Raw genomic sequence first — 11967 nt, forward strand, 5'->3', positions numbered from 1 at the left:
GGCTCTTTCATCATCTTTTCGAGAGCGAGTGCAGCCCCGTGCACCTCATAAATGCATGGCTACTCTAGGCTTCCCCCTGTTCTCCACCTACCACCCTCACAGAGTACATCCTCCAGTACTGTAGGTTTGCTATAATGAATCATGCCTAACGAGTGAAAATATGTGCAGCTGATCTAAGTACTTTACAAAGTTAGCTTTTTAAAAAAAAAAAAAAAAGCTGAGAGTCAGCCACTGGAATACAGGAAGTTTCTTGTTTTGTGATGGTATATGATTTGTTTTATCCATCATGTTGTGTTCATTAAAAGTCATTGTCGTCTAAGTTAAAATTCGCCCAGTTGTTTCCTTATTTGTAACCACAGGAGTTCGCATACCTATCAATTTAACCGAAATTTTCAGTAAATAAAAAAAAAATACGTAATACCTATAATAACACTGTGTTATTATAGGTATTACGTATTTTTAGGTCACCTGAGTCACTCAGGTGACCTATTGCTATCCGTTTTCGTCCGTCGGCGTGCGTCGTGCGTTAACTTTTGAACATTTTTAACTTCTTCTCCAGAACCGCTTACAAACCAATTTCAACCAAATTTGGTATATAGCATCTATGGGTGAAGGGGAACAAGAATTGTGAATTTTATGTTCCCTGCCCCCCTGGGGCCTGAGGGGTGGGGCTAAAACCACCAAAATTAATGCAATCTTTAAAAAACTTCTTCTTTACTCCTGGACATCAAGCAGTCAAACTGTTGGCATGATTGTAATAAGCATTGAACCCTCTACCAAAATTGTGAAATTCATGGCCCCAGGGTCAGGGGTTCTGGTGCTAGAGTGGGGCTATATAGATAGATCATATAGTGAAAGTGCATTATTTCTTTGAAAATCTTCTCTGCTCCTGGGTATCAAATAAACAAATTAAGTACATAGTTATGAAGGGCAAGAGTGCCTCTTCCAAAATTGTGAATTTCATGGCCCCAGGGTCAGGGGTTCTGCTGTTAGGTCGGTGCTCTATTGATTATATAGTGAAAATGCATTAATTCTTTGAAAATCTTCTTCTCTGCTCCTGGGTATTATATAAAGTAACTAAGTACAAAGTTATGATGAGCAAGTGTGCCTCTTCCAAAATTGTGAATTTCATGGCCCCAGGGTCAGGGGTTCTGGTGTTAGGGTGGGGCTCTATTGATTGTATAGTGAAAATACATTAATTCTTTGAAAATCTTCTTTTCTGCTCCTGGGTATTAAATTAACTAAGAACATAGATATGATGAGCATGGCTGCCTTTTCAGAAATTGTGAATTTCATTGCCCCAGGGTCAGGGGTTAAGGTGTTAGAGTGGGGCTCTATTGATTATTTGCATTAATTCTTTGAAAATCTTCTCTGTTCCTTGGTATTAAATAAACTAACTTAGTGCATAGTTATGATGAGCATGGTTGCCTCTTCCAAAATTGTGAATTTCATGGCCCCTGGGTCGGGGTGTTGGTGTCAGGGTGGGGCTCAATTGATATATATAGTGAAAATGCATTATTTCTTTGAAAATCTCTCTCCTGGATATTAAATAAACTAAGTACATAGTTATGATGAGCATGGCTGCCTCCTCAGAAATTGTGAATTTCGTGGCCCCTGGGTGAAGGGTGCTGCTTTTAGGGCGGGGCTCTTGATTATAGAGGGAAAATGCATAAATTCTTTCAAAATCTTCTTCTCTGCTCCTGAGTATTATTCAAATAAAGAAAGTGCATGGTTATGATAAGGAAGAATGCCTCTTCCAAAATTGTGAAAATCATGGCCCCTGGGTCAGGGTTCTGGTGAAGGGGGGGGGGGCTCTAATGATTTTATAGTGAAAATGCATAATTTCTTTCAAAATATTTTTTCTACTACTGGTAATAAAGCAAAGTTCTTCTTCCAGAATTGTGAGTTCATGGCTCCTGGGTAAGATGTTCTGGTGTAAGGGGGGGGGGGCTTTTATTTATTTAATTATATAGTAAACATGCATTTCATGCTTCTGGGCATATTCGAGGCAAACAGAGTAAAAGTTTTAGTATGCAAGGGTATTTTTATCAGAGACCAATGTGAGAAGTAGTAATTTGGGATTATAAATAGACATTTTGTTAATAGTCTGCATGGTAATAGTGTTAAATGGGGGACAGATAGATGCTATACCAATTATTCTGTTGATGCTTATCAAACTATTTTTCTTGCTTTTGGGCAACATTTAAAGCTTCATTTATCAGTTTATATATCCTCTTAACTGACCGTTAAGGCCATTGGGCCTCTTGTTTTTATTTACTGAAAATTTCGGTTAAATTGATAGGTACGCGAACTACTGTGTTTGCAACATAATGCTGAACATAATAAATAATAAAGCATAGAATAAATGTTAGTTAGGTTACATAGTGATGAGTATGATGACTTCTAATTAATTTCTCTTGGGCGCGAAAATCGGATAAAGTTCGTCTCAGAAATGAACACAGCCACTATGATCCCAATCATTTTTCCTGTTAAATTCTATAAATGATATAGATTATGATGCTTAAAAGGAAGGTAGACCTTGGGTTAGATTGTGTTAATTATTATTAGATAAAAGTTTTTAATCGTGCAGGTTCGAGGCAATGCATGATAGGGGAAGGGGGGGGGGGGCTGCATACTGTATGTATATTTAACTGATTCAATTTCTAAATTTAAGCATCCATTTTAGTGTTATTAGGAAAGAAAAGAATTGCTTCCAAAATAAAGTAATAAACTGGAAAAATCAAAATATTTTATACATACAGTACGTATACCCTGGTATGATACTGGATTCCATCTCGCTCACTCTCTCTAATTGGGGGGGGGGGGGGGGGTATAAATCCGCGCAGTTTCTCTCTACTATTCTACTGTTTTCAGTTCCTCGCCTGTGGGCGCGGTTCACTTGCACAAACGGCACTTACATGTCTATCATCGTGTAAATTATAAGACTTTACACATCTTAAGTGACCTTCTGACGTTTTCATAACTTTCATCATTAAAGTGAAAAGAGATTCTTTTTTTTTACTGTTTTTGGGACCTTTTTGCAAGTGGATTATTGTGTGAATTCCGACCCGTACATGTCTTATGCAAGGTATTGATCGAGTTTTGCATCAGGCATTCAGAGGAATACACACAAATCCGTGAACTTGCAACGGCGATTGAGGGTATATATATATATCAAGTGTTAAATGTGCTCTGCATATAAACTTCTCATCTTCTATAAGAAGCACTGAAATATTTTCATATTATCATATTTCCCACTTAGAACAATCTCTTCTTTAATTTTTCGTCGAGAACGAGGAAGAATGTAGTCTATAAATAGATCGAGGTCGCGTCTTTGTTTAGAGGGTGTTTGTGAAGAATCACGCCCTTTGGTTGGAGCAAATAGCACGGGTTTCTTTAGAACAAGTCGTGTGCATCTTTTCCCCAGAATTCCAAATTACGCAAGCGCACTAGCAGTTTCATCCCACCGTAACTAGTCAGCCCATGGGCTGACTAATAATAATCACACTTAGAAATTCCTTAATCTTGTTTAAAAATCAATAGAATGGGATTTATTTCCAATGAAGTGTTCTTTTAAAGTCCTGTGCCCTTCATTGTAGGTTTTTTTTTTTTTTTTTTTTTTAAATAGATTTCTTAATATTTGAAATATTTTACTGAAACAATCAAATAGAAGCTGAAACTTCATGTATGCTTCAATATATTCAAAATCTAGGTACATGTGTACCCTTAAATTTTAAGTGTGCTGATAATTTCCATGAATAATGCTTTAAAACAAAATGAATTTTTACTAGAATATCTTTGTGCAACTATAAATTCTGTTTTAATTTTTCTGTGCTTCTTTGTTTTTAGTGCTCCCCCCTCCCTCCACCACTCTGTTTTTTCTCACCTCAGAAAGCATTTTTGAGATATTCATCAATGCATAAGAACTCTTTACCAAACGCTTGAAATAAACATCTAGCGGTAATTTACAGACTGACATTTTCATAGATTCTATCAAAAGTTATATGACAACTGTTGATTATATATGTTAAAGGAAAACCTTCTGTATGAAAAAGTGTACACATGTACATGTATATGGTTTATTGAGTTCTTTTTTGGGAGGAGGGAGGACAAGTTAATAAAGCCCTGGCCAGGACCAGAACACTTGACTAAATGGTCCAGGTGTTCAAAATTCTGGTAAAAATACCTTTGCATATTAAGACTTCTACTCTGTTTGTCTAGAGTATGCCCAGAAGCATTCTTTGAAAATCTTCTATGCTCCTCAATATAAAATAACCTAAGTACATAGTAACAATCAGTTATGATGAGCATGGTTGCCTGTTCCAAAATTGTGAATTTCATGGCCCCTGGGTCAAGGGTTCTGGTGTTAGGGCGGGGCTCTATTGATTATATCGGGAAAATGCATAAATTCTTATAGAGAAGATTTATAATATCTTATATAATCAATAGAGCCCCGCCCTAACACCAGAACTCCTGCCCCTGGGGCCATGAAATTCACAATTTTGGAAGAGGCAATCTTGCTCATCATAACTATTTACTTTGTTACTGAATTTAATACCCAGGAGCAGAGAATAAGATTTTCAAAGAATTAATGCATTTTCACTATATAATCAATAGAGCCCAGCCCTAACACCAAGACCCCTGAACCTCGGGCCATGAAATTCAAAATTTTGGAAGAAGCACTCTTGCTCAACATAATTAAGTACTTTATTCAATACACAGGAGCAGAAAAGAAGATTTTCAAAGAATTGATGCATTTTCGCTATATAATCAATGGAGCCCCGCCCTAACACCTGAACCCCTGGCCCTGGGGCCATGAAATTCACAATTTGGAAGAAGCACGCTTGCTCATCATAACTATACACTTAGTTACTTTATTTAATACCCAGGACAGAGAAAAAGATTTTTTAAAGAATGCATTTTCACTATATAATCAGTAGAGCCCCGCCCTAACACCAGAAACCTGACCTTGGGGCCATGAATTTCACGATTTTGGCAGAGGGCTCAATGCTTATTACAATCATGCCAACAGTTTGACTGCTTCATGTCCAGGAGTTGAGAGTTTTAAAGATTGCATTAATTCTGGTGGTTTTAGCCTCATTCCTCAGGCCCCAGGGGGCAGGGACCATGAAATTCATAAATTTTGTCCCCCCTCACCCTTAGATGGTATATGCCAAATTTGGTTGAAATTGGTTAAGCGGTTTCAGAGAAGAAGCTAAAAATGTTCAAATGTTAACGCACGACGCACGCCAACGGACGAAAACGGATAGCAATAGGTCACCTGAGTGACTCAGATGACCTAAAAAGACAAACTTCCATGATCCTATCTTTGTACTTTATAATAGCATATTGATCATTACGGGCCTTCTATTAGCAAAACAAGCCAAGTGAGATTACCCTGGTGTGGACTTTACTTGGATGTTTGATTAACATCCCTGGGTATTAAATAAAGTAACTAAGTACATAGTTTTGATGAGCAAAAGTGCCTTTTCAAAAATTGTGAATTTCATGGCCCCGGGGTTAGGGGTTCAGGTGTTAAGGCGGGGCTCTATTGATTATAAAGTGAAAATGCTTTAATTCTTTGAAAATCTTCTTCTCTGCTCCTGGGTATTATTTAAACAAACTAAGTGCATGGTTATGATGCATAAGGATGCCTTTTCAAAAATTGTGAATTTCATGGCCCCAGGGTCAGGGGTTCTGGTGTTAGGGCGGGGCTCTATTGATTATATAGTGAAAATTCATTGATTCTTTGAAAATCTTTTTCTCTGCTACTGGAGATTATTTTAACAAACTAAGTGCATGATTATGATAGACAAGGATGCCTCTTCCAAAATTTTTCAATATATGGTCTCAGTTTTAGGGGTTCTTGAGGAGGGGGGGGGGGCTCTATTGATTATATAGTGAAAAAGCGTTAATTCTATTAATTAATCCTGTCTGCTCCTTAGAATAGTGTTGAGCTGATAAATAAATTGCTTAGCTATGATGAAAATGGGTGCTTCGAACAGAATTTTTAAATCTTGTGGTCCTAGGGTCAGGGGTTCTAGCATAACGAGGGGGGGGGGGGGGCTTTTGATAATATAGTGGAGAAGTGTTAATTCTTTAAAGTCCATAGTTATGATGATGAGGGTAACTCTTCCAAATTTGTAAATTTCTTGACCCTTGGTCTTGGGTTCTGGTGTTAGGGTAAGGCTTTGTTGAATCTGTAGTGAAATGCATTGTACCTGTGAAATTCTTCTCTGCTTCTGGGCATATCGGAAGCAAACTGAGTAAAAGTTTAAATGATATGAGTAAGCTTATTTCTACCAGATTTTTAAACATCTGGACCATTCGTCTAAGCATTCTGGTCCTGGGCAGGGCTCTATTAATTTGTATTCTACTGAGAGAAGTTATTCCCCTTTTCCATTCATCTTTGATAATTAATCACTGTAAATAATGTATTTGAAAGGTTAATAGAATAAGATAATTATGCAAGAATGTTTATCGTATAATTAAAAAAGTACTTTCTTAGTTTTAGTAATCAGGTAGACCTGTAAGTAATAGATAAATAAAAATGAGACAAAAATAACTTATCTTATTAAAGGTTCTTCAAAGACCATAAGAGAGGTCAATGCTACAGGTCTTAATATGGGTTTAAAAACAGTACAGAAGCACTAATAGTTTGTTAATAGTCTGCATGGTAATAGTGTTAAGTGGGGGACAGATTAGAACTTAATTTAGGAGTTGATACTGAATACTAGACTAATTATTTTGTTGATATTGATCTTCCTACTTTTCTTGCTTTAGGGCAACAATGCTTCATCTATCAGTGTATTTGACTTCTAAATTGTTGTATTATACTCAGGTGACCGTTAAGGCCCTTGGGCCTCTTGTTTTGAAAAATAATAATTTAATATTACTGATACGAAGTTCATTTCTTTTGTCTGCTCCGTGATCGGAAGGCCGTGAGTTCGTATCTCGGCCGCGACTGACCTAAGTCGATAAAAATCGGTAGCAACTGTTCCTTCGCCAGGCGTTCTGCACTTTGAAGTGAAAGTTGCGAGTCCTTCGGATGAGACCTTAAATTTTTTGAATGAATCTAAACTACATTCTAGTATTTGCCACCATATATTAATATTATAAACATAGATTCATCAGTACTTTAAATTCCAAATATGATGTATAATCAGGAATTAATTATTGATAATAATATTTATATGTACTATACACAGGCCCTTAGATTGCTTTAAATTTACATTACCTTTAAATGGTTGTACTGAAAAAAAAAGTCAGTTCTAAAAGGTGACCTTTACTATAGCTTTACTTCACTTAAATAAAATGTAATGTCCTACTTTTTCCTTAGTTTACAAAGCAGTAAATTTGATATTTTATGGTATTAAATATATCATTTTGTTTGCATGAATTGCAAATTGTAAACATACTGTATATTTCAATCACCTTTAATTACACAAAATGTCATTTTTATGTATATTAAATTTAATCTTTCCTGTGCAGAAATTATTTCATTTTGCTATATATTAAACCAGTATCGCATCTCCTATTGCCTTCTTCATAAGCAGTCCTTTATTCATCCAACAGACAAAACACAACAAGAAACAGTGTATCAGTTTATCTTTTTTTTTTTTCATTACAAATACGTACTGTAAAATAAAACGTGAAAAAAAGTTCATTTACACATGTGAAAAAAAGTTGTTAACAACATGAAGATAATTAAAGAATGACCTAACAACCAAACAAAAATAGGAATGGTTTATTTAAAAACCCAAGCGAATTCCTCTTCATATTCTGGTGTTTGCTGTTCTTTTGTGGAACCTTTTGTTCTCTTTTGCACCAGTCGCTTACTTCTCGGTGAACATGTCTCCAAATATTTTTTGTCTCGACTGTCCTTGACATGTTTCCACGTCTCACTTTTCCAGGAATAGGGGTGTGAAATAAACCCATCCGCTACCTCTTCATCGCTTGACATGTACTTATAGGACTGTTTATGGCTTAAAGTCTTTTCCACTGATACTCTCTTCTTTTCTGCCCAGTTCTTGTCAGTTGCAACCTCTTCGTCTTAATTTCTGAGGATTGTTTCAACAATGAACAAATAAATCATGTTTCTGCTAGTAATTAATGATGTTTTTAAGTATTGTAATTTTGACAATACATGACAATCAAAATGTAATTATAACTGATACTAGTACTCTAGTACACCGTATTTAAATTTGAAGATAAGCACTAAGAAATGTGTAAATTATCTGAATTGGTGTAGACAAAGTAAAGACAATATCATAGATAACAGAGGCAAAGAGCTGATTGAAATTTGTATTGGTAATCAATTACGGGTTCTAAATGGTAGAGTCTTAGGAGACCTTTTAGGTAACTTTACCTGTTTTACAAGCAATGGTTGTAGCACAGTTGATTATGTTCTTGTATCAGAACGCATCATAGATAAAATTTTGTATTTTCATGTATCACCATTTTTAGCAACTTTAAGTGATTGTCACTGTAAAAATTACATGGAGTTCACTTGCAAAATTTAACAAACTTACAGATAAATCCAAAAACTCCACAACATTGGAACAAAAACCATGCAAATTTATTTGGAATGAACAGTGCAAGTAGATTTCAACAGTACATCAGTAGTGATCTAGAGTTCCAAAACAAAATTAAAGACTTCATTTCTTTGAATATTTTGGATGTTAACAAAGCAGCTGATAACTTAAATAAAATTTTTCTAGATGCAGCATCTAAAACTCTGAGAAAACCAAAATTCAATAAACAGAAGAAAACTAAAAAATCAGAACCAAGTAACATAGGTAAATTATTCAACTCCATCTTAAACTCGAGATTGGACAAATTTTTAAAAGAAAACAATATCATTAGCAGATACCAAATTGGTTTTTCTAAAGCATGTAGAACATCTGATCATATATTCATTCTGAAATCTCTTGTTGAGAAATACTGTCATCAAGGAGGAAAGCTATATGCATGTTTTGTTGATTTCCGTAAAGCTTTTGACACTGTCTTACATGATGGTGTAAAGTTAAAACTTCTACAAATGGGAGTCGGAAGTAATTTTTACGATTTAATAAAAATTATGTATTCCAAAAGCAGGTCACATATCCAAATAGGAAATTATTTAACAAAACCTTTCTATACTCAACTGGGTGTAAGACGAGGGGACAATCTGAGCCCAAATCTATTTAAAATATTTATTAATGATCTACCAAATATGTTGTCTAGTAAACCGGACCCTGGTACACTTAATAATTTAGAAATACATTGTCTATTGTATGCTGATGATGATGTTCTGTTATCAACCTCAGCCAATGGTCTTCAACAAAAGCTAAACACATTAGATGAATTTTGCCAAAAATGGTGTTTAAGTGTAAATGTTGATAAAACAAAAGTCTTAGTTTTTAATAAACCTGGTAAATTGTTGAAGAATAAATTTTTATTGAATAATAGTATACTCGAAAATGTTACTAATTATAAATATCTTGATGTTTATTTCACTGCATCAGGTACTTTTTCGCAGGCTAAAGATGCATTGTACAAAAAAGGTTTGAAATGTTATTTTAAGTTATGTAAAGATATCTTAGCATTTAATCCTCCTGTTAAAACTAGTCTACATATTTTTGACCATACATTTAAACCAATACTGTTATATGGCAGCGAAATATGGGGTGTGTTTAGTCCTCATTCATCACGATTCAGAAATGGTATCTCAATTGACAATGTATATAATTTTTCAGAACATGACAAGCTACATTTGAAGTTTTGTAAATTTATACTGGGTGTTCATAAGAAAAGTGCAAAATTTGCAGTAATGTCAGAACTTGGAAGATTTCCGTATTATATTGATATCATAAAATCAATGTTATTATATTGGCATAGATTGGAAAATTCTGATAACAATTCTCTTCTGTACAATGCTTTTATCAATACCAAAACACTTAGTACAAGTAGAGACTCCTGGTTCTCTTGTATACTTGAATTTTTGAATATTTTAGAAATATCAAAAAAATGCCTCCTCGTTGAGTCTATCTAAATTCAAAATTGTCATCAATAATCAAATCCGCAAAAAGTTTATTTGCTCTTGGTTCAACTCTAACGAAAAAAGTTCTTCTGGAAAACTGGATTCTTATGTAAAGCTTAAGAGTAATTTCCAATGTGAAGAATATTTAACATTACTGAATAACTTTGACTTTAGAAGGGGCATAACTAGATTAAGAATATCTTCTCACAGCCTAAAAATTGAAACTGGTAGATATGTTGGACTAGAAAGAGATAAAAGAATATGTAAAAAATGTAATTTGAATGTAGTGGAAAGTGAAATACATTTTACCATAGATTGTCCTTTTTACAAAGAAAAAAGAATCAAACTTATTAATGAAGCACAGAAACATAATAAAAGTTTTAATAGCTTAGATAGTTCTCAAAAATATTTTTGGATCATTACATGTGAAAATATGAATGTTTTACTTCAACTTGGAAACTACCTCTCTAATCATTTAATATGACATTGTAAAGCACAACAACTTACTATGTATGTATTTTACTTTTACATTTTTTTTTAAATTTATCTCCTTATTGATAATGTACTGCCTTTGTCTACTAATGTATCTTTCATGCCTCTCTGGGGGCCCTTGATTGGAAAATATATATTGTCTATATATTGTCTATTGTCTTACTTGTAATTTGACGGCTCATGTCGGTCATCGTACGAAACTGAAGTAACTAAGGTAAGCCAAAATGTAAATTTTCACATGTACAAATGACACTTTGAAAATGTACCGTTTGGCATTGGTCCTTGTAATTTTTATATATTTCAGGTTGTCTTGAAAGCGAGGATGCATATGTGATTGTGTCAGGATCCATAAGTTCTTCGGATGAACTTCCACCATTTTACATAGGAAAAGATGCATCCCAAAATTTAAACGAGAGTTTAAATTTAACAACGAATGTTACTTTCCTTCATCGTGGGGGCACGATGAAAGAAATTTTTCCAAACAATTGTAAAGGGCAGGTAACTTATTACTCTCGTGTTCGGATTTCGGATGTTTATTTGTGAATGTCTCTGAAATTTATGCAAAGTGAGTTTCATTGCCTATATTTCAGGAACTGATCAATTTTGTTGAAGCCAATTTAATGACAAAGGAGTTTATTTTGAAAGTTGGTCCCTCGGAGGTGTTAAGAGAAGACCGATTGCAGGATTCGGGGGGGGGGGGGGGACATACAAATTGAAATTGAGGAAATGAGGTTAGCCTATTAACCTTTCGACATTTTATGAACCAAACTTATGATTCCATACGGTACAAAGATTTGCATTCAGTTAGAGTTCGTGCACGTGAACATGGGGCTTATTTTGTCCATTTTTCGCTATCTTTTCTGGTGTATTAAAAATATTAATTCATTTACACATAATAAATTTAGGGATATACTAAAATGTAAAATTATGCTTTATTTATTTTGTTTACTCATACAATGCCACGTAGAAAGGTATTGTTTTATATTGTAACAGGGAGGAATATGAAGTGCCAGTCGACCCAGAAGGTGGAGTAAACACAAATTTACTAACCATTCCAATAACAGCGGGAATAGATGAAGGCTGTGAAATAGCCACGAGAATTGTTCAACAGACAGCAAGGTTAGACAATTTTGTTGAAACGTGTTACGTGAGACTTTATTAGCAGCTGAAAAACCGATTTCGTTAAAAATTATCTACCTTATTAAATAAACACATGCTCCAAATTGTCTAAAACAAACACATCATGAAATCAAATTTTTAAATTAAATGGCACGAGATGTCCACCAACCTATTGTTTTTTAATTACGTTTAGTAAAAAGTTGTATTTTCATTAGGCTCGAGACAGAGGAACCCTTTGCGCTGTGGGCGCGTTTTGTGAACAACATCTTGCAAGGGAGGCCCCTTGATGTTTTCGATGTCTCGGAGGAGGCTGTTGGAGAGACCACCAGTCCCTT

This window comes from Saccostrea echinata, unplaced genomic scaffold (genome assembly GCF_033153115.1).
Source record: "Saccostrea echinata isolate AGI-Se365-2 ecotype Australia unplaced genomic scaffold, CSIRO_AGI_Sech_v1 ptg000005l, whole genome shotgun sequence".
Lineage (NCBI taxonomy): Eukaryota > Metazoa > Mollusca > Bivalvia > Ostreida > Ostreidae > Saccostrea > Saccostrea echinata.